Genomic DNA, 27,820 nt, shown 5'->3' with positions numbered 1-27,820 from the left:
GAGAGTAGAAAGGGGGTGAACAACAGTAGCGAAGAAGGGAGACAAACATTCTAGTCCTCTGTTCAGAAATAATGGCAACACTGTTGAAAGAGAAAATAAGTAAATAGATGTGCTGTGAGAGATAAATGATGCCCTGGGGAAATTTGTTCCTGCACTCTCAGATCCCTCTCACTTTGCCCAAAGGGTAGAGCATTGGGTTTTTACTGGCTTACTTTACCAAGGGCTATTTGGAGCACAAACAAGGGAACTAAGTAAAGAAAATACCTCTTTCTTTGGATGACCATGAGGGGTTCAGGGGAGTGAGTCAAGGGTTAGAAATGAAACTGTGTGTGTGTTTCTGGCACTGTGTGTTTATATACTGGAACCCAGACAGCTGTGTACCGAGATAAGAACCAGTTCCATAGAACCGGGTCCTGCCACCCCTAACTCAGGTGACACGTAGAGTGACCAGATGGGCACATTTTATAGGGACAGTCCCAATATTCAGGGCTTCGTCTTATATAGACGATTATTACCTCTCACCCCCATCCTGATTTTTCACACCTGCTATCTGGTCACATTAGCAACACGTCACACTGAAGTCAAAGGCATGACTTGCCGTGTTAAGGACTAGTGAAGTTCTGGAACAGCCTTCCAAGGGAAGCAGTGGGGGTGAACGACATATCTGGCTTCAAGACAAAGCTTGATAAGTTTATGGAGGAGATGATATGATGGGATAGCCTAATTTTGGCAATTAATTGATCTTCGACTACTAGCGGTAGATATGCCCCATGGCCTGTGATGGGATGTAAGAAGGGGTGGGATCTGAGTTACTGCAGAGAATTCTTTCCTGGGTGTCTTGGCACATGCTCAGGGTTTCGCTGATCACCATATTTGAGGTCGGGAAGGAATTTTCCCCCAGGGCAGATTGGCAGAAGCCCTGGGGGTTTTTCGCCTTTCTCTGCAGCGTGGGTCACGGGTCACTTGCTGGAGGATTCTCTGCACCTTAAAGTCTTTAAACCACGATTTGAGGACTTAAATAGCTCAGACATAAGGTAGGGGTTTGTTACAGGAGTTGGTGGGTGAGATTCCATGGCCTGCGTTGTGCAGGAGGTCAGACTAGATGATCATAATGGTCCCTTCTGACCTTAAAGTCTATGATTCTATTATTCTAGTTGCACTGCTAAGGGTTTTGCGGGATTGGATCCTTGGAATGTTTTATTTACTCAACATTTTTTAAAAGTACAATTGTTTAAGGACTAAACCCCATCCTGGGAAACTTCACAATGGATCAGTAGTATTTGTGTGCTCAAGGACTACATGCATGGGCAAAGGTTTCCAGGATCAGACCTCTAATTCAGATCTCAGATGTACTACATAAATTGCAGTCCAGCTTCTAGACTCCATTCCCATACTACAGTCCAGAACTGGGAAGCATCGAGATAAAAACCAGAGCATCTGTTATAAACTGCTCAGAATGGAGACAAGTTCAGACTGGGCTAGAGAACCCACGGATAATGTTTTTCTATTTTCTTTCATTTTTAGAAAAAAAAGGGGCCACTGTGTATACAGTTATTTTTAAATGGGGGGAAGGAACTTATTTTGTTTAAAATAAAAGGAACCCTTGGTCACAAAAATCAAAATACAAAATACAAAAAATATTTAAAATAAATACAACTTCACAGTGTTATATAAATTCAGATACAGCTACCGAGCTAGATAGGTTCATATATGTCCCCCCTCACAGTGGTATTACATGGTGTTTTTCATATTTTTGTATAGGATAGGTTTGTAAAGATATCATTGTAAATGGATATAGCTAGAGAGGGATTTTTCAACAGGAACTGTCGGTGTGGGCCCATTGTGGGTCCATCTAGTCTGGGCTAAGTGCAGGATCTTGTCATTCTGCCTTTTGTTGAAGGTTCCTCTTTGAAAATGTCCACCAGAGTTGCGTTCCTTTGTGCCTGTTTCCAAACTCCTCTTTTCTTTTCTTTTTTTGCTGGAGTCATTTACCCATAACTACTTAACTCCTTCTGTTCTCACTTGCACTGTCTGGTAGGTGTGTTTGTGTTTGGGGGTGGTAGCAAAGCAGCTGGCACTTTCTAGCTGGGCTATTGGGACACATTTTTGATGAATTAATATTCTGTACAGAGCCAGATGTCTTTTGAAGACAGGTGCTTGGGACTACGTACTGCTCTCAGCTACACCAGTGTAAATCCTGCATTACACTACTGTAGTAAGGGGTCATTTCAGATTTACATCAATATAACTGAAAGTAGAATTTGAACCTTGATAAATTCTTTACATAAACGTTTCATAAATCCGTAGCAGCTCTGCCATTCATGTGAATGGCTAAATTCTGCCCTGTCTCCCATTGATTTCAATGGAGGCCATGAACTCCCATTTCTCAGAAGAATCGCAGGTGAGAGTTTGACCTCTCCTTAGCATCCTGTTGTACACTAAAGATGCCAGCTCAGTAAAATTACAAATCAAGGGTTATTTAAAATGTAACATCTTTTGTGGGGGCTCCTCTCCTTCTTTCCTGAGAGCTGCTCCAGGGTTAGTCAAGCCTGCCAGACCTCTGACTGCCTGGCTACCAGGAACCCACCACTGGAGTCTTGCTCTAGTTCTTGTCCAGTGGTGCACTGTCATCAGCTGACCAGACAGAAAACTTGTGATCGTGCTGGAAACAAGATAAAAGAGTTAAGATCGTGTTGGGGACGGAAGTATTGGTATGTCACACTGAGCTATCCCAACAAAGTCTGCTCTCTGCGGTTCAGCTCTTTCCCACTTCCCGAGCCCAGTGCTGCAGTCCTTAGTCAGAATTCCCAAAGACTTCCATGGGAGTTTTGCCCAAGTGATTTATCTGTGCAAATATAGTGCCAATGGCTCCACTGCTAAAGCTACTCTAGTGTTCAGAACACCCATAGAGACCCCCTCCATAGGGCAAGCGGTGCAGACGGCCCCATGCATGGCCGCTCAAACGCACCCTGTTTCATTCCCCCCCCCCCCCCCCCGGACACTGCTGCCAACAGACAAATGTTCCACTGCAGAGAATCTCACTGTAGCAGGGCAGCTACCTCCTGAGCGACCCCTGGTGGCCAGAATGGTTTTGCAGCACCCTGCCTCTGCTTTCCTTCTTCTTGGCCCCTTAAAAACTCCACGCAGTCCTTCTTGTGGCTAACACCTCCCCTCCCACCCCTGACCTGGGGCTGGTTAAAGAACAGAAACAGTTCAAAACAGTCCTCAAGGTCCCAAAATAAAGTCCATCACTACACTACAATACAATACAAAAGTTCATACTCAGCTCTGGCTTTTCAATCATGCTTGCAGCTCTTCTTCTGCCCAGTCTGCTCCTCATGAAGTCACCGATCCCAGTCCTTTCTAGCTGCAACTTTGGCTTTCTCCTCCTGTCAGCCTGCCCCTGTTCTGAGTGGGGAAGACAGCATGTATACTGTCCTCCTGGTTGGCTGGGAGAGAGAGGAACCCTGCCACACCATGCACTACCAGGTTCCTGGTCCTGGGCCCTTAAAGGGATAATGTCCTGGGTTTTTCCCATCTAAACACTAATTCCCGGGACTGCTTTAGCTCTTCTAGCTTCAACCACTTTCTGAGCTTTGTTCATTCCAATGTTCCTGGAATAGTGTCTTCTGGCCCCACTCTAGGCTTAAAGGGCCAGCATATCCCATTATATTCACTCCATGTGCTTTCCACCCAAGAATCTCCTTTTAATTCCTCACACCTATAAACTGTAGTTTGTCAAACACATCTCACTCAAATATTATTATTAGCTATGTTTCTTACAATGTTGATTAGGGATGAACCAAGTTCAGGGCTCCATCATGCCAGGTGCTGTACAAACACACAGTAGACAGTCCCTGCCCTGAAGAGCTTACAATCTAAATAGACAGGATAGACATGGGGTAGGGGAAAGGAATAGGACATAAAAGAACCTATTCTTCAAGAAAAGCTTTTAAAAGGGGAACCTAATGTCTGTACTTTCCTCTAACTGGATTAAAGGTCTTTCTTCTCAATCATTTTAATATGTCTGGTGAGAACACAGGAGAATGCTGGGAATTTTTTTAGTCAGATTGGCTCAATAGAAGCCATCAAAATAATCATAAATTACATATTTTCCTATTTGGTGGGACTGAGGGATTTTAAGAGAGAATTTAAATGCAGTTCTTTCTCTGAATGCTGGATCTTTCGAGGTGCTCAGCACCTCCTGCTGATGTCAGCAAGATTCACCGCCGCATGGCAAACTCCCAACTCTTACCCACCCCATGCATTTACTGGTGGCCAAAGGCAGGTGCCACAATGTGCACCTTTCCAAAAGGAGTATAAAGGATTCCTCAGGGCACTCTCCCAAAACCCCTTGTGCAGGCAGGGCACATCAAAGCATCACCAGTGGGACAAAATGGCTCCACACATTGTCAACCCCCAGAGATCCAGAGGAAAGAAAAAGCACAAAGTGGCCCAGAATGTGCTAATCCCTCCTTCCAACAAATCTAATTACTAAAATGCGTGGGGTTTGAGTCCGACATTGTGATCTTATGAATCTTCTTGGTATTAAGCCATTCAAATATGCAGCAACCAAATACCTTTATCCATCAAGACATGCAGGCTGCTAACAACATTTTGTTTATAAGGCCATGATTTATAAGGCCATGGCAGGGCACCTGGTATGACCTTATAAACTTCAGCCTTTTACAATATAGCGCCATGTCCTGAATAGATATGAGACTTAAAGCTTTACCATCCTTTGTCAACCACAGACACATGCTGATGCAAAATCATTGCTATGGTTTGGGGGCCTATTTTAGGCACCTACATCTTAACTATGTGGAACATGCCCCTGTGTGCTTAAAGAGGTGGCTGTGCCCCCAGGGCCGGCTGCCCATTCATTTCTATGCTCTCCTTCACCCAGCTGAGATCTCTGGGCTGCCATGACCCTTTTTAGGCTCTCTAGCCCGACCTGCTGAATGTGGCAGCACGTATGCCCAGTTATTGCCCAATTGCCAGATTAAAGTTGGTGGCAAAGATGCCTTTTTTCAGACTTAGTCCCAGATAGTCAGAAATAAAAACGGACTCGGAGCAGGGCAGCCCCACAGGGTGGAATCCTTTACTCCCTACGCTGTGAAGTGCCAGAGCTCCTGCCCCATGACCAGTATTGCAGCCACTGAAGTACAGTCACCTCCAAGACCAGCTGTTTGGCCAGTGGGTCTGTTGTCTTATGGATTCAATGGCCCTATCCCCAGCTCTTTCCTGGCCTGCAGATGTTGGGGCAGATCCTCAGCTAATGTCAACGGACAGAGAGAAATCAGTGGAACTCTATTAATTGACACAGGCTGAAGATGTGGCCTTGTATGCTTTTCACATATAAAGAATAAAATTGCTCCTGCTGTCTGGATGTCCCTTATCTTAGACAAAGGAAAAGATCCAAAGTAAAACGTCTGAGAGAGAGAGAGCACTCTGTGTATGCACGCCTGCAAATGCATGCACTCTGTAATATGCTGCATCAGTTTTACCTCAAAAACTGGGAGCTACCTTTGCAGATGGCAGAGCATTAGAAATCTCAGGTACAGTCAACAGAAAGCAAAATCGTAACTGTCACGTGACTGCTGTAGGTCAGCTCTCTTTATCCATAAATCTCAAAGCACTTTACGAAGGTAGGTATCATTATCCCTTTTTACAAGAAGGGGAAACTGAGGCACAGAGCTGTGAAATGACATCCCCAAGATCACAGAGCAGGTCAGAGGCAGAGACAGGAATAGAACCTAGGTAGCTTGACTCTCAATTCAACTACTGTTCCACTCTGCACTGACATCACCACCTTACCTTAATTCCCTCTCCATGAGCTAGCTGCAGAGGGGTCACTGCAGTCCTGTGCTCTTTAGCAAGGAGCCCCTGCCTCTTTTTTCAGCCTGACCTCCTTACAACCCGACCTTCCACATTCACTAATACCATGCTAGCATCACCACATTCAAGGCATCTTTCTTGGCCCCTGCTCAGGCTTGAGGATTTAGTCCAAGATGACCAAGCTCCCAAATAAACAAAACAGAGCGGCCATTTTAGGCATGCAAAAGATATTAAAAAGAAAATAGAAAACAAAAAAAGAATGATTTTCATCAAAGAGTGAGAGTTCCACTAAAGCAAAGCAATGGCTGAGTAAAGAATAAAAGGAAGAATCCATTAATGGAGATACCTGAGTCCTGCAAAAAGGAGGGCATTATACATCAAGTGATCTGGGGGAGAAAGAAGAGGACACAGTTAGCTAGCAATATCTCCATAAGGGTTGCTAGGTGAAATGAAATGAATGTAGGAAGAGGAGGAAATGGATTGAAAAGATGTTAGACCTGATTGAGAAAACAATTAAGACACCATGTACAAAATCAGAAAGCATCTAAATAACCAGTTCAGCTTCCGCGAAAGGTGAATTGCAACGTGCATTATCCATCACAAAGAAAGCATATTTGAGCATATTTGTTTGAGCATATTTGAGCAAATAAAGCTTGCTTATGCTCAAATAAATTTGTTAGTCTCTAAGGTGCCACAAGTACTCCTTTTCTTTTTGCGGATACAAATGAACACTGCTCCTCATATTTACTGTCATCTCGGAATGCCGTGATCAGAGGTGCTTCTCGCTTGTTCAATAATTCTCGGAAGCATTGCCCCAATCATTGCTACTGTGATTCCTTTCTTTGTGATGAATAATGCACGTTGCGATTCACCTTTCGCGGAAGCTGAACGGGTTATTTAGATGCTTTCTGATTTTTTAGGTGCTTTCTGCCACAAGTACTACTTTTCTTTTTGTAAATACGAGGAATTGCATGCAGAGTTTAGGCTAACCTGGTTGCAAATGTTTGACCAGTAATCCATTGCTTAACAAACGGGAAAGAACCAGGCAGCAATTGTTATACAGCAGAAATGTTCAGAGTAGGAAACAGTGGAGTCTTTGCACAGTGGTCACACCCGATCAAGCTTTGAAAGCACCTGTATTAAGACCCAAACCAAGGAAAGCGGAAGCACGAAACTCCAGTGGGTTTACCCAACTCAAGCTTTTCGACTGACAGCAACAAATGGGGAGTCATCCCTACGACCAACATACTTTGCATAGTCACTTAACAGAAAAGTGTAGAGGAGCTGGCAATAAACAATTGTGAGAGTAGTTTTGTTTACTTGGGTTTTCTTTTTGTTGCTCAAATGTATCTGCAGCCTTCAATGATTTACTGAGCAGTGTCTGTCACACCAGAACTCATTTAATTTCATCATCTCTGCCCCAGAATTCAATAGTTTACACTACCCATCACTGTGAAAGCGGCTGTATGAGTTTGGATTTCCCCTACAGCTAATCAAAAATAATATATGACCTGTACCCAGGCTAAAGATATTATGAAGTCAGTGAAGTGGCACCTCCATATACCTCCGGTGAATTTGAGCAAATGAACAGAAGGGATTTGGAGGTTCATTTGAAATCTTCACTGCTATCTGTCTAGGTTATTTTCTGTCAGGGCTCTCTTCGGTGTAATTAAAGACTTGATATTGTTGAAATATGTGGAAGTTCTGAGACTTCTGGAACTTAACTGTGCTTTGTGATGTATACACTTTTGTGCAACAATGCCACTGGTAAGCAGAGCTACATTAATTAACTGAGATATCCATACGTGTACTAAATTAGTAAGAACTTGGAATGTGATTGTAAGGAGAAGAAAGAGTTAACTGAGCTTTACTTTTGCAAGCATGTGTATATAGAATCATAGAATATCAGGGTTGGAAGGGACCTCAGGAGGTCATCTAGTCCAACCACCTGCAGTCTGTTTCCCATCCACCTCCATAAAGTACAAAATATAGCAGATGTTTTGAGAACAGCTAGCCAAATCCATGAGACTGTGTATAAATAAAGGTTAGGTTAGTAAAGAAGAAGGCAGAATAATGTTTACAGGAGACGAGTGAGAAGATTTCTGACACCTGGGCAGTTTAAGGATGGTTAAAAACTGAAGGAAAAGTGACAGAGCAACACAGTCTAGAAACTGGTGAAGAAATGGGGTAGTAGAAAGACCTCCATTAAAACTGCTCAAGACCAAGTTAGTCTAGACATTTCTAGAGAGATACTAGCTTAAATATGCAAAAGAGAGGAGACTGCTGCTTTAAAAAACTTTACAGACAACTATTGTCTAAAGTACCTAATGAGTTGTCAACCAAGAAGATTTTCACAGCAAGCAACTATCCATTTGCATCAAATATTGGTTTGGGACTTCTGGGTCACCTAACAAGGATCTAACGATATGCTATGCATCCGATGAAGTGAGCTGTAGCTCACGAAAGCTCATGCTCAAATAAACTGGTTAGTCTCTAAGGTGCCACAAGTACTCCTTTTCTTTTTTCTTTTTTCTAAATACAATTGTTTCCTCTCAGACAAGTGGGTCAAAAAGGGAGAGGTGAGGAAAAGGCAGAAGAACGACAGAGAGAACAAAAAGAAAAGGAGTACTTGTGGCACCTTAGAGACTAACAAATTTATTTGAGCATAAGCTTTCGTGAGCTACAGCTCACTTCATAGGATGCATGCAGTGGAAAATACAGTGGGGGGATTTTATATACACAGAGAACATGAAACAATAGGTGTTACCATACACACATTGTAAGGAGAGTGATCAGGTAAGGTGAGCTATTACCAGCAGGAGAGAAAAAAAAAAAACCTTTTGTAGTGATAATCAAGGTGGGCCATTTCCAGCAATTGACAAGAACATGTGAGGAACAGTAGGGGGTGGGAAATAAACCTGGGGAAATAGTTTTACTTTGAGGACAATCAGGCAGAAAGTGGAGTGATTAGCAGGTCACCCAGTGGAATACAAATCAGTTGCATGAACACATCTGCTGGGCATTGGGTGTCTCATTAGGCTAAAGACAAAAGAGACTCTTAGACTAAATCCAAACCTGGGTGCCTTCCACCATCAATGCATGGAATTCTTTTGGACATGGATAACTTCTGTTGGTGTTAATGAGAGTTACATATGTAATTCCCTCTCCCCCACCCTCTATAGAACATAGACCACTAACATTTGCAACCAGGTTAGCCTAAACTCTCCATGCAATTCCTCATATTTACTGTAGTTTATCACTATTCACCCATCACACCACGGCTTTGTCTTCACTGTGAAAAATTGGTGTGTTTTTACCATGGAATAACTAATGCATGTGAGCTAGCCTGCTATGAAACCGTAGTGGAGACAAGGCACTGTAGCTTTACCATGAGGCAGACTAGGCATGATCAGCCACCGGGGTGGGGGAAGAGGGAGGTTGTAGGACTAGCCCCTGAAGGGAATCAGATCCCAGCCTACCTGTGACAGGCTCCACCAAAGGAAATGAGCTAACCCAAGTCCACCTGTGCATAGTTAACAGCCTAAGTACCTGGAAGGCAGTTAGTTGAGTAAGGAGTACCTGGGTCCAATAAACAATTAGGAGACCTCAGTTGGTACAAAGCTCTAGAGGAGAAAGGAAGTTCTAGTGGAAGGGGAGGGTGTAGGGAGCCTGAACTAGGAAAAAAAGCTCTCAAGGCCTGGGAGAGCCCCAGAACAAACCAGGAGAAGGGTGTATTACTCTCCAGATAGCGGCAGAGAAGACTTCCTGCAGAAGGAGCTGTGGCTGGAACCTTGAGACTTTTGGTTTGGGGTGTTTAAGTTTTATCTGGGCTCTGAGGTAAAAGCCTTTTAAACCCTCTACAAATTCTCCTTTCAGAAGGGTTTATCAAAGGGAGAGAGATAATGCTGTAAAATACAGTGCATTGATTCTCCTTAGCTGGGCTTAGTGATCTCCTTGTTATCTCATTAAGGAGGGGAAACTGAGTCAGGCCACAGCAGAGTCACACAGATGTGCTTTGGAAGGGATAGTGTCCCATTTGCTGTGGATGTAATTGTACCTGGCTACCTCCTGGTAAAAACTACAGATGCATTGTCTCCTCTAGGATTTTACAGTGGGAGAGCTAATGTGCATTAGTTACCTTGTTGTAATTTAAAAAAAAAAAAGATTTCTGGCAGTGAAGGCATAGCTATAAAACAATGTATGTGTTTTAAAGTTCAATTATGTTTGTTAGTTTCCTGTGATATTCAAATGTGAGTTCAGGATCATGTTCTAGTTTCAACATTCATAGAAATTGAACCTAAACTTCTGCCATGCAAAGGAGTTTGTTGCAACATTAGGCCACACCATTAGAATGTAAATGTTACTACACCATGAAGCCAGCCCAGGAAAGCCTATATTCTAGGAATGGAACATAGAGAGGCACAATGCCAGTCAGTTCTGCCTTGCTTTATAGATGGACAGCTATGGATGGACAGACCTCTCTCTCAGCTGTGGGTGTTCAGTTTGATACTGAAGTAACGTATATGTTATCACCACAGGGTTCCTGCAAGACTCTTGTACCTCCCTGTGTGGTCAGATCACTCTTGTCAGCGATACTCTATTATTATTGAGGTAGCACCTAGGAATCTCAGCCATGCACCAATGTGCTAGTTGCTGTAAAAATGTATGACAAAAAGACAGTCCCTGCCTGAAAGAGGTTACAATCCAGGTATGCCCATGAAAGTCTCCTGGAAAGTTTGCTCTTCTAGCCAGGTGTCATGATCATTTGAGTCTGCTAAAGCTCATGCTCTTGATGTTCAAGTTTCGCGTGAAAGACTCAAACTGAGCTTGTTCAAATAAACTCAGATAATTTTCTGAACTTTTTGTCCTGCTTTCAGTAATATCCCATACAGAAATGGAAAATTAAACCCTAAATGAGTAGAGATGGGACCAAACCACCACGGTGAGATTTCCATCCAGAGTCAAACTTCTTCAAAATTTGGGGGTGTCTGAACATGGGATTTCAGGTTAGTCAATCACAGGAATAGGTGCAAGACAAAACATTCAGTTCTGGATTTAGGTTCAAGTTTCTCAAAATCCAGATTGGGATTAGGTTTGGACCAGTCTCCTTTAAGTCTCCCACTGGCTATTTACATCTAGTTCTCTTTTACAATTAATTTCACACTCTTGATACAGCATGCAGTGTACTTTCAATGCACGTAACATCTGTAGCTACTTTATATACTGTCAGTCTCAGTTGTTGAACAGATCCAACCTTTACTGGCCATCGGTAGATTATTTCTGCACTCTTTTTCATAGCTGATTCACACCAGGCCATCTACTCGATTACTGAAAAGCTCCCCACTGCTGATTCAGATGTGGATACCCTTTCAAAGTGATGCAGTATTGGAATGGAAAAAATAGTTTACTAATAAATATACAACTTCAAACCAAATTCCTCTGGCTCCTAGAGAATTTTGTCCCTGCTGGAGGAGAAGAGGTTACTGTGTGCATAACCTGCAACATTAATTATATTGTGTACTTCCATATGCAATTAGCATATGTATCTGTATCATATATAACTAGAAAGTGTAACTATCAAATTTTTGTTATAATTAGGATGACTCATAATGAAATTATGCATAAATTGTTTCATTCATTACACTGTTTAACTGACAGTCAGCATGCAAACTACAAATCCTCTGAATTCCTTATCTCCATCTCTCTTAGACCATTTCCCAAGCTAATATTGGTCAAAAATTAATATTGATCAAAGAAAGAAGAGTCAAAAACCAATTTACATTGGTGCATCCCCATTGTATCTCAATAAGGTTACTTGCAAGATGCTGAGTAACTTCCACTCCCATTAAAATCAATGTGACTTTACTGATGGTACTAAACTAAGAGCACACGTAAGCAATTATTGGAGGGGCGGGCAGCATTCAGAAAGCATATGCATTACCTAGGGACATAGGAATTGTCAAGATCCGTGGTCCATCTAATCCATCTCTTTAATATGTATTCTCAAGAAGGAGAAACAAGAGCTAATTATTTCTAATTAAGGAGTTGTTGATTTTTTAAATAATTTTGTAGCAACAACAAAAAATGTTAATAGTGTATTGAAGTTGTTCCTTTCATCTTTAGGGCCCTGGGGATGAGTTTAGGAGTCTTGGCTGTCCATGGAGGCACCCAACATAAGAAGACTTATTTTCAGTCCCACATCCTTTTCATTCCCTTCTGCCTCCTCCCCAGCAGGAGCTCCTCCTCATGCCTGCTCTCTCACTCTGTGACCAAAGGAGATCCTACTCACCTCATTACGACTCCCCTAACCACTTACCGCCAGGAGTATCCCCCAGGCCCCATGAGTTAGAGGTATCTCCCAACTTCACTTTCCACCTGCTTATCAGATCAGCCTCCACACATAGGCCCACTCTTGGCTTTTTTCCACTTGTTCACCCCTATCTTAACTTGGCAATGTGTGCCACTTCCTCTTACTGGCCCCTGATCCCAAAGAGTAGTCAGGAACCAGCACACAATAAGAAGATAGCCCTGGTCATGGGGCCGGGGGTTTCTCTATGGTGGAGGCAGGGGAGGAAATGACTCTTTCTAAAGAATCCTTTGAAGGGCTTGTCTACACAAATGATTCACAGCCAGGCCCTGGATAATATCTACCAAACTTCTGAATAGTAATTACAGTATTAACTCCTAGGTAGGTTGTTTGGGTGCCATCCACTCTGAACAGGTTCCTGGATAGTTCATGATGTTTCTCTGCAGACAATCAGCCAAGGAAGTGTCTCTGTGTCTTCCATCTGAATCTGCCTAATGTCTCTAGAGCTGTTATCACATCCCATATACAAATCATCTCTACATTGAGCCTTTAATGAATCAGGAATATATTGCTCAGGACAAGGAGGTCTTTTTTTCCTTAAGGTGAATTTAGTGCTCATGAAAGACGCTGGATGGACAGCACAAAAGGAAGTTCTTAAATTATCCATTAAACAGGTATTGCACTGGCACTCGCTGCTCTTCATTCTGAACTCCATAAGGAGAAATCTGTGCTGTCTCTCAGTTCAGTCTTTGGGTATTACCTTAGTATTGATTTTCATGATATCTCTGGTCTTATTATTAAAAAGAAATTGGTTTACTTGCATCCTCGACTGTTATAAGTTATGAAATGGCTTGCCCTCTTCTGAAAGGTGTGTTTGTGATCACCACAACCAGTGCCAGACAAGCCTGTAGGACCACTTCCCTCTTGGCATTTCTGATTCCAATGCTGTGCCCTCAATGGACAGCTGTCACAGTTCCAACATGTGCATTTAAATCTGCTCTGATCATTACTTGCTCATTGCATGGTTGTTTCCAGTAAGTCACAGCAACTTACCAAAACCTCCTCTTTTACTTTTTGATCCTCTCCCAACTGTGGTGCTTACCCACTTAATAGATGTACTGTTGCCTACTCCCAACACAATTTAACACTTGTCAGTCAGTCCAACCTTCTGGTAACCTCTATCTCATGCTTCTACATGGTTTTATCCAGAATACCTCCAACGTCATTTCAGGAGGTTGAACTCCCCGATAAAGAGATTTTGTTACTCTCCACCAGCATAGCTTTACAACTTGGCTTTACGATTTTCCATCTGGTCTCCTGTACACAAGCTATATTTACTATTCTCCTCTTTAAGACCTCACATAGCTCCAAACTTCTTTCCATCAGCGTTCCTATGTTACAGCTTGCAAATCTCAGTTTATTCACTCGTTTAAGAATGGGAATGAAAGATGAGAATGAAAAAAAAGCTTAAAACAAAAAGTAATCCATAAACTTCCTGACTACACACAGGGATGTATAGAGGACAACTAGTTCAAACTAAAGCAACTTTGCTAAAAACAGCACATGAAGTCCTAGGATTGATGAAACTAGTACTGAAGAGGATAAGAAGGGCAACTTGGGAGTGGAATGCAGGAGTTAAATAATCTGTTGGGAAACTTGAAGACTGATAAAATGGCATACATGGAGGCCAAAAGAAGAGTTGCAACAACTAAAAGTAGCGCCTGTGACAAGCTATATAACCAATTAGTTGGTCTACTGTACCTCATGTCTTTCTATAGACTTGCCGAGGCAAGTGAGACAATGCCAACAAATTTGCTTACATTGGAAATGAAGATAGTATATTGCCAATAAATGGTGAATTAATTAACAATGTTTAGGGTCATTATTTTGAAAGAGAGATGAATGAGGAGAACCCAGGGAAGGAATTAAGAACATGTAAGACTAACCAGGGCATGATAGATTATGTATAGGAGAAGGAGGCTGCAGGGGCTCTTAGGAAAAATGAAAAAGGAGAAAGCACCTGGACCAGATGAAGTCATTGGGAATGGAAGGCATCAAGTATTTTACAGGTTTGTTCAGTGACAGTCTTAAGATAGAAAAAATCCTGGATGAATGGCATAAAAGCTTTGTAGTGCCTATTTTTAAGCATAAAATAGACATTACACCATGTGCTAATTATCATTCAATTAAGCTAATATCACATGCTGTGAAAGTGTAGGAGAAGATTATTGAAAAGCATCTGCATGGAATGGTGGAGATTTGGAAGGGTCATTTTGGATACATACCAGGAAGGAGAAGTTGATGCCATATTTGTGCTACAAATCTTCAAGGCGAATTTAGAGAAAAGAGGTATGGTCTTTGTGAACCTGGGAAAAGCATATATAATTGTGTACCAAGATGAGATTAAGAGAGGACATGAAAGCAGTCTTCAACTACTTGAAAGGCTCCCATAAAAAAGATGGAGAAAAGTTGGTCTCTCTTGCCGGAGGACAGGACAAGAGGCAATGGGTTCAAACTACAGCATAGCAGATTTAGATTATATCTCAGGAAAAACTTCCTACTATAAGAACAGTAGAGCAATAGAACAGATTGCCAAGAGAGGTTGTGGAAGTTCCTTCACTGGACGTTTTCAAAAGGAGGCTGGATAGACACAACAAATCCTGCATCTTGGCAGGGTGTGAGACTAGATGACCCTTGTGGTCCCTTCTAACCCTATGATTCTAACGAGTTTGGTGGAGTTTGTAACAGAGAAGTGTGCCAGAAGAATTTGTCTGTCTTATCCAGGAGATACGTATGGTGGAGACTCTACCATAGAGAAAATTCAGTGGGGGCTACAATAGAGAACTTCCAGTAAGCACTGACCTGCATCAGGAGTCAGCATTGAGCCTCTTTTTTGCCTACAGCCCTCATAGATATGATACATGAGAATATACAAAGGAAGCCACCTTGAAACATGCTGTTCAGGGAAGACTTAGTGATATGTGAAGAAGATTATGAGATCCTGCCAGCCAACCTGGAACAGTGGCAACATAGTTGTGTGCAGGCTGAACTTAGAGGGTATGTCTACACTGCACACTAAGCCCAAGTTGAAGCCCAAACCCCACTTCCATCCACACACACATCAGTCTGTCTCGGGTCTGTAAGCAATCAGGACCCAGGTCACAGGATCCTGCTAGAGGGTGGAGGGTCAGGGCCCAAGTTCTGCTGTAACTGAGGTCCAAACCCTGTCATTTTGCAGAGTGGATGCAAATCAAACTACAGGCCTGAGTCAGAAGGTCTGCATAATGCAGGATGACAGGTTTCAGAGTAACAGCCGTGTTAATCTGTATTTGCAAAAAGAAAAGGAGTACTTATGGCACCTTAGAGACTAACCAACTTATTTGAGCATACGCTTTCGTGAGCTACAGCTCACTTCATTGGATGTATCAGATGTGTGCATCCAATGAAGTGAGCTGTAGCTCAGGAAAGCGTATGCTCAAATAAATTGGTTAGTCTCTAAGGTGCCACAAGTACTCCTTTTCATAATGCAGGGTGGAGGCATTAGCACAGCTGTGAGATATGTAACCCATAACCCATATGTCCAGTAAATGTAAACCCAGGGTTACAATGCAGTGTGGACGTTCAAGCACAGGCTTGGAAACACTGAGCCCCCAAGCTGAGTGTGCAGTGTAGATATACTGTCAGGAATCAGGACTTGAGCAGAGCCAGTCGGGAAGCAGGGTATGTTGTTTCTGGTCTTGAATCCAAACCTGGAGGTCCCCAGACAGCTGCCACATCCTGGCCTCCACCTAATGGCTTCTGAAACCTGATGGGCTGGAAGCTACTAGGGTTATTGCCCCAGTCAAGCACCACCCATGGGAGCTTTGACTGGAGGATTGCCCAGCTCCACCGATTGGTCCAGCAATGCTATTTGAGTCAGGAGGAGGAACAGGAAGTTTGTCTGAGCAAAAAGGTGGTTTCCTGTTGTGGCTGCATTGATCCCTGCTTATGCCTGCCTCCTGCACCCAACCGTGTTCCGGCAATGCTCCTGGCTACTGCCTTGCCCCTGCCTTTGCTCCTGTTCCAATTATGCTCCTGCTCTGTGCTTGATTCTTGCTTCTCCTCCTGCCCTTACACCTCGCCTTCAATCCTCAGTGACCAGTTCTGGCTCTGACCCCAGCCCATGACTTCTGTCCCTGAATCCAGCTTGACCCTTGGCTCTGCCATTTGGCATCTGACCTTAGCTCTGACCCTCAGCTTGCTGAATGCCTGCTCCGCCCACTAGACTTGACTCCCGCTCTGAATACTAGGGCAGACTACCTATATCTCGGTCCCTAACACAGGGTCAGTCTCTGGGCAACCTAATGAGTGCAGCTGGCCTGTAGTAGGCTGCTTGCTTGGTTGGAAGGGTCAGCAGACTGGCTTTTAATCCCAGCAGCAGCAGTGCCTCCAGTTTGACAGTGAACCATTGAGTACAGTTTTTCAACCAGCTATGTACCCACTTTATAGCAAGTTCGCTTATGAGAATATCAAGTGGGCTATGTCAAAAGCCTTACTAAAATCAAGATATATCATGCCATGAGCTTCTCCCCCCTCCCGCTTCCCCCCTCCCCCCCCGCTAGTCCAGTAACCCTGTCAAAGAAGGATATTAGGTTGGTTTGGCATGATTTGTTCTTGACAAATCCAAGTTGGCTATTCCTTATCATCCTGTTATCCTCCAGGTGCTTACAAATGGATTGTTTAACAATTTGTTCCAGTACATTTCCAGGTATCGAAGATAGGCTAGTCTATAATTCTCTGTGTCCTTTGTTCCCCCCCCTTTTTAAAGATAAATACTATGTTTGCCCTTCTCCAGTCCTCTGGGACTTCACCCATCCTCCATGAATTCTCATGATGATATACAATGAGGGGGTTGTTTAAGACCCTAGATTAATTAGATGGATATTGGACCAAATTCTGCACTCCAGCAATCTGGAGTAACTCCATCAATTTCAGTACATTTACACAGGTGCAAATCAGCTCAGAATTTCACCCAGTGTATGCTTGAAAGGCCAGCCTTTGCAGGGAGAAAATAATTCACCTCTAAATTCGCACCCAGTCCTGGGCTGTCTGGCAAAACTCTCAGCAAAGTAGGCAACTGGTCCTAAATGTGGTAGTGGCTTTTGCAGCATGGACAGGTGCTCCCTAGGAATTGGACTGAATCTACCTATTGGTTTAACATAGGCCCATGATCTCCTCTCCAGCAGTGTTGAGCTTCAGCTATACAGAAGTGACTCCCTAGTCCAAATTCAAACCAATGACGCTAAAGGAAAAGTTTCACATCCCATAACCAATCCCCTGTCCCATCTAGTACCCATTAATGATAAAAACTAATACACATTTTCCCTTTGTTACTGGTTTATTAACCTCTTCATTGCTGATTTTTTTTTTCAGGAATGGACGGGGACAGGGGGTTATTATGCCATCAAATCCCACATCTTAATACAGTTGAATCTATTTTTTAACTATCGCTACATTGATCCGCCTTGCTCCCTAATCGCTCAGCTCATGATTCATTTCCCTGCTTGCTCACTGTGATTTTTTTTCATTGTAAATTAATGCTTGTGAAATGTCCTGGATTGAGAGCCCTGGACACTGTAGTCCACTTGTTAATCATTGAACAGTACATTGTGGACACCAGAAGTAGTAGCTTCCCCACCCATTCCTACCAGTCAGTCTTGGCATTGATCTGCACGTTCAGTCCTCTGGCCTCTCGACTGCTACTACCAGCAAAGATGTTTCTGTGCTGGTGGCTTTTGAAAAGTGGATGTTTATTCACACAGAACCGGACCAGCAACACTAAAGAGCCAACCTTGGGTCTTTACTGACCTGGGCTGATATTGAACCAGTCACCTAGGAGTGAAAGGCTCCAGAGTCGAATATTCTAAATTTAATTCTAACGTTTGAGATTTCAGATTTATATTTACACATAAATCATATCTAAAACAGATGTAGGAAAGAACCCTCCCAAAACCCCAACTTTTCAACAAACCATTGAGGCTGTAAAGACCATAAGGGCACTCTGTTTATTCTGCTCATTATCACTGTTTGTTCTGTAGTGTAGCAACTAGTGCATTAAGACTGTAAAGTGAGATGCTGCTATCTGTGAATCATATTCTAATTTTGGTTAAACCTCACAAACACCTATGGCACTAAATAAGCGATTGAAAATAAGATAGTGTAGACGCTTCATCCTTACTGACTTAATATTACATGTGACTTAGTTAACATTGGGAAGTTTCAGGTTTTGATCAATACTTTCACTAACTCTGTAGCAGAGGGTTGGGGTGGATAGGGATTTTGTGGCATGAAGATTAATCTTTTCATTTACATTAGTCCTAGGAGCTACCGCACCTTCCATTCCAAGGAGTGAATTTCTCTTTAGTTTCAAAATAATGTGTGAAACTCCTTTCTGCAGAAACGGTACCCTTAGTAAGTTTAAGGATGTCTGATTTTTTTCTCCTCTAACGTGAGGATTTAAAAGCAGTGGGGGAAAGGCGTTAGACCTATCACTGCATTTCTAACAGACATCCTGCTACGGCATTTAATGAAAACAGAAATAGCATGCCTATGATAGGTTAATAAATCCTACCTAATGCATGCTTTAAAACACTATGAAACAGCCTTAGCAGAGCTTCAGATAACTAATTTCAAGCATGGCTGTCTAGTGTGCCTGTCATTCCTATTGTCCTTCCAAACTATTTCAGACATTTTGAGCAGGGAGTCTTAAGCTATGAGTTAGCAGGGGTTGTGACATTAATGGTCCAAAAAGGCTCAAGCACCAGGAGGTAAGGATGACAGCCTTTAACAACTGGTGGCAGTTTGGAGGATTCCACTGGATCTCTGTTTGCTAATAATTAGGCTTTGCTCCTGAGGAAGATGTGACAACTACCAGAGGTAGGATTTGCATGTAAAACAAAGGAGTCTGTTGCTGTTTGAGGCTTATTGTTTATGCTTTGCTCTGTGGGTTTCCAAATGCAGCCAGGTGCACAGCGAGAAGCAGTAAGCAGAGAGGGGGTGGGGATGGGGGTAAGGGAAGCCAGGCTGCTTATAATAAAAATACCGTTGGTAGGACTATGTTTTATGGCAGAAATGCCTTGAGGACAAACTGGTTCGAATCTCATAGCCTGCTGAGTGTGCATTCCACGTTGCTTTTCCCATGGAGTACGATGCATAGAGGTCATGAAGAAAACACTTTACCTCTTATCTACCATGCCAGCTAGGTTGTTTCTAAGGTTGGGTTGGGAGTTGGGGGGGGGGGTCCTAAAATAGGAGGGGGAAGATGTGACAGACTTGAAACCTGTTAGATAAGGAATATATGCTATTAACATGTAAAATGTGCCTTGAGTGTCCCTGCTGTCATGTGAAAAGGGGAAGTGGAGCATTAAGGGGTGATTTCCCTGATTCAGAACTATTTAAAATATAACCTATTGCCATGGACAGCATAATGTGTCCATCCATTTTGCATAATGAAAGCCTCAGCTGCACTGTTTACATTTAATTGTTTTGCTAGACAAGAACTCTAGTTTCAGACAGGAAAGGTTCTCTGCCTCTTCCCGCCCCCACCCCGCAAGGGTTGTAGCTAGAGATGTAAACAATGTTTAGTTAGTTAGATGTTGAATGATTTGGGAGGGGGCAGTGGGGGACATTCAAAATAAGCAACATCAAAAGAAATATTCTCCTTGAAAGGGCTTTTTTTCTTTTAGAGAGAGAGTCCAGAGGAATATGAGGTGCTATGCAAAGTTATAAGCCTTTTACACTTCATTATGTGCTTGGTTTAGCATAACTAGACAGGGAAATGTCAGAAAATCACAGGCTGGGATTTTTGAGGCAAAACAAGGCAATGTGGATTATGCATCTTCCTTGTCTGGAGACAGGTTCCAAGTTTGGGTATTTGTCATTGTATATGACCCTCACCAAGATAAGTAGCAGGAACTTAATGAATGAATGAATACCTTATGTACATGCATATGCAGCATCATTATCATTGGACCTTTCAGTGTGTTTGATCTGAAGATATTGCTTCCTATTTTGATAAATTACTCTTGCTGATGCATTAAAGTTTCATATCCAGACAATAATGCAGAGACTTTGGGATGAGCAGTAGTTAGTGATAAGAGATATTCTGTTTGTGGAAATGTTTCTCAAGGGGCTTTTAAAAAATGCACTTAAAGGAACGGAGAGTCGCATTTTGCAGTGAAAGGTACAGTACCACTTGCTCTGCTAAATAATAAAATTAGGGTTATGATACTGCTTTAAATCTACTGTAATGTGGTTGTCGTTGGATGTACTTTACAGTCCTGTTGTCAAAAGTTCACAACTCAGAGAACTGATTGTTTTCATTAAATCTTCATTACCAGAAAAAGTTCAGTGTATCAGGAATTTACCAAAATAATTTGCTTTCAGTCATCATATGTTTCAGTCATCAAATGTTTCCTTTAAGGAGAATTTCATTACATTAGAGTACATTATAAGTGGGTCATGATGCAATTCATTTGATAGTGATTTTCAGGTGACATTTTAATGACAAAAGTATTAAACTTGTTCGGTGACAGTAAATGCCGTCTTTGCTAAGGAGATGCAAGAGTAGGTCTAGCCTAGTAAGAATTCCATTTCTCTATATCTATCATCTTTTATGAAATCTAAATGATAAATATTTAGCATCTGAAGTAAATAGGCAACATTTTCAGCTAAATGTTTTGCTTTTAAGTTACAAATTGGGCAAAGGATTATTTTTACTTGTGTCATGGATAGCAGTCAGAAAATAAGAATAATAGGGGAAACTTTCTCCTGAAAAACATTTTCTAGGGTTTTCTGATAGGCATCAAAGGCCTCATTCATAGATGAGAAATGCCACATAAATTTTAGGGATGGGCAGATTTATGGAAATTTATTTATGGAAATAAAGTGTTTGGGGTTTTTTCCCCTCCTCGAACCGAACCAAACCTCTTGGCAAGATTCAGAAATGTTCAGTTAACTTTATTTCCAATTTTGCTTTGGTGCACTTTGTGGAGAAGGATGGTTGAGTGCTTAGGACACTATCTCAGGAGTTGGGAGACCTGCATTCAATTCCCTACCCCATCACAGCCTTTCTGTGGGAGCTTGGGCTGTAAAATGGGGATAATATCACATTAGCATGGGGCACGGGTCACTTGCTGGAGGATTCTCTGCACCTTGAAGTCTTTAAACCATGATTTGAGGACTTCAATAGCTCAGACATAGGTGAGAGGTTTATTGCAGGAGTGGGTGGGTGAGATTCTGTGGCCTGCATTGTGCAGGAGGTCAGACTAGATGATTATAATGGTCCCTTCTGACCTTAATATCTATGAGTCTATGAATCCCTATCTCACAGGAGGATAAATACACTAAAAGATTGTGAGGGGATCAGATACTGTGGTGCTGGGGGGCCATGCAAGTGCCCAATATTTGAGATTTGAAATGGGAACAAAAAGAAAACACTGTACAAATGGTGGTTCATATTCTCAGCCTCCCCTCCCCATCATCATTAAAATATAGCTTATTATTAGGTAAATGACATCACAGAACTCTACTTCACAACTTGTCTGAAAACTGACTAATGTATTTAATTAATTTCACCTGCTTTTCTGTTCATGAGATGTCTACACAAAGATAATCACATCAGGTTCATATGAAGGTTCATGGGAAAATCGTTTAATTCTTGCAGCTCTATTAAAATTAATTTTCAGCATCATACATTTTACGCAATGCTTTCCTCGGCCACATGTGCCAAGTCCCCACCCTCCCTCTGTTCAGTCCCTTTTACAAATCCAGGAGGCCCACAAGAAGTGTGTGTACGTGTAACTGAAACAAAAAACACACTGTCATCTCCATTGCTATATTTCGCCTTGCATCCCATCTTCTTTGTGTCTATCTTGTACATTGGAAGAAGAAAAGCTTGGGGCTGGGAGAGGAGCATCTGGGGAGGAGATTGGAAGAACATCATCACCACCATATAGAGGAGGCTGTGAGGGAGGACAGCAACAGTGGTAAGGAGAAGGGGTAGAGGAGGTAACAATAAAGGGAGCTGGGAGGAAATGCATGGATTGGGGATGTGGATCAATTATGGATATTCAATAAAAGACCTGGACAGTTCTGAATTATGGATCAATATTCTAACTTGAGGCTCTGGTGATATTGGAGATTTTCCCTGATGATTTATGGTATCACCACACCCTGTCAATGGAAATAGAGCTCCATAATTCACAATTTCCCAGCCCTGTTCTTTATTCTCTATGTAATACATGGACACATTTTAAGTACAGTGCAAGCCAGGGGTGTTATAAGGCTCAGCCCTCATAATCCGTGGGAGGAACCTTGTACCTGGGAAATATGAAAATCTTGTGACAGTAACATACTAAAAGAAAAAAAGAACACTGGCGTGTGGTTAAAAGGCAGTGAGAAATGAGTTTGTGTAAGAACTTCTGTCAAGTGGCTTCTCTCCTGGAAAAAAAATTCAGCTGTCAAAATGTCAAGCTGTTTTGACTTTGTGACAAATGAGGAAAAGAAGTTTATAAAACAGGAGGCCAGGAATATATTTGACTTTGATTTACATTTGCTCTATGCTTATACCAAGTAGGAGGAAAACTTAAATCTCATAGAGACTGGATTTTATTTTCCAACCCACCTTCTGCTCAGGGTAAAATAAAAATCAAGGATGCTGTGAATTAACAGGATTCTTGTAGCTATACAAACCAGCAATGCTGTGCTGTCAGTTGATAGACCCTTCAGGATAAAAGATCCATCAACCCTTTTGATGGAGTTTGGATCTAGTCATTCACAGATGCCCCGTATTTGTCCGATGGATGCCAAAGATGTCAAAGATCAGTGCAATAAATAGGCTTCAAGGTGCCATGATGGCAGTTGCCCAGTTTGCACACACACACTTTCAGGAGATTGTACAATCAGTCGTTGTGTGAGCATATTTTGCCAGTGCATTCATTGTGCTGAACCTTTATATATTGTATTGGGAGAGTGTAAAAAAAAAAAAACCCTAGAAGAATTAGCGGAACTGAAAAAAACAGAGGATGTGACTAGAAAAAGGACTGAATCATTTTACATGGGTATGAAATTCTGGATCCAAACTCCCCTTTTATTAAAGTTCAGATCCTATTGGCCCTGTTTTTTTCAAATACAACCATCAGGTTCTCAATGTAAAGCTCCCCCCTATAGACCAATATTTAAATTATGAATAATCTAGGTGGACACCAATACTGGTTGTACCATGTGGGGTAATTATGCGTGGACCATTTTGGCTTTAAAAAAAAAAAACTTTTAGTAATTTTTTTTTAAACTGGAAAATACAAAAACGGTCAAACTGACTCAAATATCTCACACTGTCTGCTGCAGGGATAGGCCATCTGGTCAGTGCTTGGCTACTTCTGGTGCCTGGGGTAGTGCAGAGACTTACAGAGCTGAGCACCCACCATCAAACTCAGCACAAACACCCAGGAGCATTTTGGAGCTGCTGCGCCTTCTTTTGCCTAGATGGGAGGCCACAGCAAAGTTCCTAAAATGCTTGAGGATCTGGGACCTGTTTATTAATTAAGGGTTTATTTCTCTGCAAGAAGAGAGCATCCTTCCAAAGCTCTACGAGTCCTCAACAACCTTTGAAAACTATACTAATCAGTTGCTCCAAGATCAATTAAGCCAGCAACAACTCAGAGTATAGCAAAAGTCAGTTAGCCCAACCTTCCCTCCAAATCCCCACCTTAGTATTGCACCTCAGCTACCCGTTACTCATCTCTTTATGAGCAAGGGAGAAAAGCTGGGCTCTGCAGAGCAATGTGAAGGTTGGCAAACAACTTCTGTTACAGACAAAGAAGGGAGGTGAGTCCCAAAGGTGTGGGGAACTCACTCATTCAAGATCAACATTCTAGAATGTCAAGACTATTGTAGTCCATTTCCAGTCACAAATGGATCCTTTGCTGACAATCCTTTCCTTTTATAGGTGCTGAGAACTCCTTACCAGCTAGGGTGGCTGGAACAAAATCACCCAGCCTGCAGAACACTTACTGCAATGTATATTTGGTTTCATCCCATCCTTACCAACCAGCAAACCATGTCCCACATGAGTGTAGTGACAGCCACTGCTGACCCCTGTTTATTATCTGCAAGTGGAGCTGCGGCTTATAAATGTCACACCTCACATACACTAGATAGGCTCTAGAAATGAGCAAATAATGTTCCAGAGAGAGAACCTGGAAAAGACCAAATTGGGAATGGTGGGAAGACTGAGAATGTGCCTTCTGGGGCATATTCACTGCTGTCTCCAATTACTGTCTGGTGCTTAAATACCACAGCCTATGGTATAATCAAAGGCAGGAAGAAGAAAAAAATGTAACATGCTTTTTTGTGGGGGGGGGGGTTCTCTTTATACACAGAAGAAAAGAGCCTTCTGTATCTGCTAGGTAATAGTTGTTCTTTCAGCTCAGATAATAGAGACCTGTGCTTTTGACGCTGAAGGTCCACAGTTCTGTCCCCTTGATGACCTGAGGATGCAGTTGAAATAATTCCATCCTGAAACTGGGAAAGCCTTGCTGAGCTACAGACATGAGCAAAGACAGAAAATATAAAAGTCAACAGAATGTCTGAGCTTTGGTTTTCAGTCATCTTGACCTATCTATCGATTGATAAAGCACTAACTTGAAAACTGCTTAAGTGGAAGAGCTATCTATCAGTGGTGACGTCGTAGAGGAGAGTAGGAAACTGATGCTGTTGTGAAAATAGCCTCTGTAGTGCACATTTGCACAGAAGGTGTAATGATATCTGTTGGGATTTACTAAGGATTGCTAATGTAGGAAGTTTTCAGAGTAACAGCCGTGTTAGTCTGTATTCGTAAAAAGAAAAAAGAAAAGGAGTACTTGTGGCACCTTAGAGACTAACCAGTTTATTTGAGCATGAGCTTTCGTGAGCTAGCTCAAATAAACTGGTTAGTCTCTAAGGTGCCACAAGTACTCCTTTTCTTTTTTCTTTTTAATGTAGGAAGGTAGCATTCCAGAAAAGGATACTGAATGAAAAGCATCAATGAAAACTAGGCAACTTTTCAATCCATTTAACAAAGCCCAGGCAGTTCCAGACATGGGAAACAATCATTGAAACACTAAGCAAAGAAAATAAATTGCTATGGGTACAGATGAACTAATTTAAGAGTCAGCAAATAAAAAGGATAGACCTGCTGACTTGTTTCAAACCCTGGTTAATAACACGTCTGGGCAGAGCACAGACTTCTGACAACTTTTTCCCTTTGTATTTGCTGCTTTATCTTGACATTCCACTCTTTCATATCTGTTGTTGATCTCCCAATAGTTAATCTTATCAGATCTATATTTTCCCCCGCCAAAGAGTGTCACTTGCACCCATCTGTCTTGTCATGGTATTTTTCAGGACATCCATGACCAAATCTTTTTCAGGTCTTAATTAAGAAGATCCAATCATTTTGTATGAAGCTGATTTTGAAGAATTTTGTGACAGGTAAACAGCCTCAAAGAAATTGCTTTTATCTATTTTTGGTTTCTGTCTTAGACATTTCAAGTAGTTTAGTATAATACTCCCCCACACATCCCCCATCCCACCACGACCAAAAGCATCTACAGCCAGTCCTTTCTATAACTATTCCAATTTTATATAAGGAAAATGACTGAAAGCAATTAATTAAAACTTTTTGACTGGGAAGCACATGTGGCTGCTTCTATTCAATGAGAGCTCACAAAAGAACCCTGGTATTTGTGAGCAATGTATCTAATGTATTAGGTGTGAATAGGATTTCTTTTTCAGGTATGCATACCTTTGTGTTCTTCTGAGTGAATACTTTTATTAGTAGACATATTTAGAGTGTTCCAAGTCAAGCAGAGGAGATCTCACTCAGAAACTCAAACTTGATATAAGTGTATCTCTCTTTTCTCTCTTGCTGAGAGTTTGATGGATTTAGAGTGATGGATTTAGCTGGGACCTGAACTGTCAAAAGCCCTCCAAAAACTTGCAAAGTTCTGTCTAAACATTAGAAGTCCTAATTCTGCTGTTTGATCACTTGACTTGAAGGAAAATCTCCATTAATTGACTTTAGCAGTATTAGTAACAGGGATATTTCATCACGCATAACATTCTTCCTTTAAAAAGAAAAGGAGGACTTGTAGCACCTTAGAGACTAACCAATTTATTTGAGCATAAGCTTTCGTGAGCTACAGCTCACTTCATCGGATGCATTCCTGAAACCTCCCATTCTTCCTTTAGCACTGAATTAGCTCCTATATACAAACAGGTTTCAGAGCAGCAACCGTGTTAGTCTGTATTCGCAAAGAGAAAAGGAGTACTTGTGGCACCTTAGAAACTAACAGATTTAAAACTAAATAAATTTGTTAGTCTCTAAGGTGCCACAAGTACTCCTTTTCTTTTTGTATATACAAACACAGGACTAAATTTAAGTCCCATTATAGGGGGCTTCCAATTTGGGACCAGTTCTAAAGAGTATGACAAAACTCCATTGACATCCATGAACGTGGATTTGATCAAGGATGCACAGTGGTACTTCACATACATATAGACATATGTAAACTAAAATCCTGGATCCAAGCACCCCTAAGCTTGAGGGTTGTTCGAAAAACAAACCTAGAACTAAATTTCGTAGATGTCATTTTGCTTTCTGATGGATGAAGCCAACATCGCTGAACTTTGGCTCTACAAAATTCAGATCTGGATCTCAATGTTGTGGCTTGTGCCCATCCCTAATATAATCCCAACTGACCCATATTAAGAATGCAAACTAGAACCAGGGACCATCATAACTAAAAGCAGAAGTTTTTTCACCTGCCAGCAATAGTACTGATAACCCTTTTACAGCTTCCAGCCATTAAACAGTTTCACTCTTTATCTGTCTATGGATTTTGAATTGCATCCATCTCTCTAACATCTACATACACTTCCCATGTGAATTACATCAACATAGCAAGATCCCTTGTGGACTTCATGGAGTCTTCTGCTCTTCTCCATTCCTTGCCTGGGAAATCATCCAACTCTTCATGGGCAGGTGGACAAATAGATTTCTTAAACCCTCTTGCTCACTGGATGACTTGCAATTTCTTCAGCCTGCATTAAGATTTGTGATGTTTTCTTATATTTCTGAATATGCAGAATCTCTGTTCCGATTGGCTCTTTTTAAAAGTTAGTGTCTCTTTCTCTCTCACAAACACACACACACACATACATATATCAACCCACTGGTCACAGGGCAAATATCCAGATGGCACTTATGTACCATAATAATAGGCAAGAAATACCATGGCACAATTGAAAATTTCAGATTTTTTTGTTTTGTTTGATTAATGGAAATTGAGTGCAGCTAATTTCCCTATTCTCTTCTATGGAAAATCTGTCGGGGTTGAGTTAGAGAAAGTAACAGTAGATACAGTTACATAGATAAAATATTGGAGAACATGTCCCCTATTGTCATGTTTTCTCTTTCCATTTAAAATAACGTCAAATTGATCCTCATTCTAGAAGTCAGAAAACTACTGTGTTACCTGTCTGTCTGTCTCCCTGTCAATGGGTTTTCCATAGTGCCCATCACCATAGCATCAAGCACAGTGTGTATATTCTGTAGTCTGGTTCTGTATATATTATTGGTTACTATAATAAGGATCA

The 27,820-nt window shown here is 41.8% G+C and overlaps 1 protein-coding gene across 3 annotated transcripts in view; it reads left to right on the top strand.

Moving 5' to 3' along the window:
* The window catches only part of KCNMB2 (potassium calcium-activated channel subfamily M regulatory beta subunit 2), a 231,121-nt gene that overhangs the window by 56,619 nt on the left and 146,682 nt on the right, over window positions 1–27,820 (top strand). Inside the window, exon 1 of one of the 3 annotated variants that reach the window (XM_074963546.1) lies at window positions 18,813–19,060. The exons of the other annotated variants lie outside the window; for them this stretch is intronic. The gene's annotated coding sequence lies outside the window, so the exon portion shown is untranslated. Of the gene's footprint in view, window positions 1–18,812; window positions 19,061–27,820 lie in introns of those variants that run through there. 3 annotated transcript variants of the gene reach the window in all.

This window comes from Natator depressus, chromosome 9, assembly GCF_965152275.1.
Source record: "Natator depressus isolate rNatDep1 chromosome 9, rNatDep2.hap1, whole genome shotgun sequence".
Classification (NCBI taxonomy): domain Eukaryota; kingdom Metazoa; phylum Chordata; order Testudines; family Cheloniidae; genus Natator; species Natator depressus.
The sequence above is the reverse complement of the archived record's forward strand: the minus strand, read 5'-3'. Positions and strand labels throughout refer to the sequence as shown.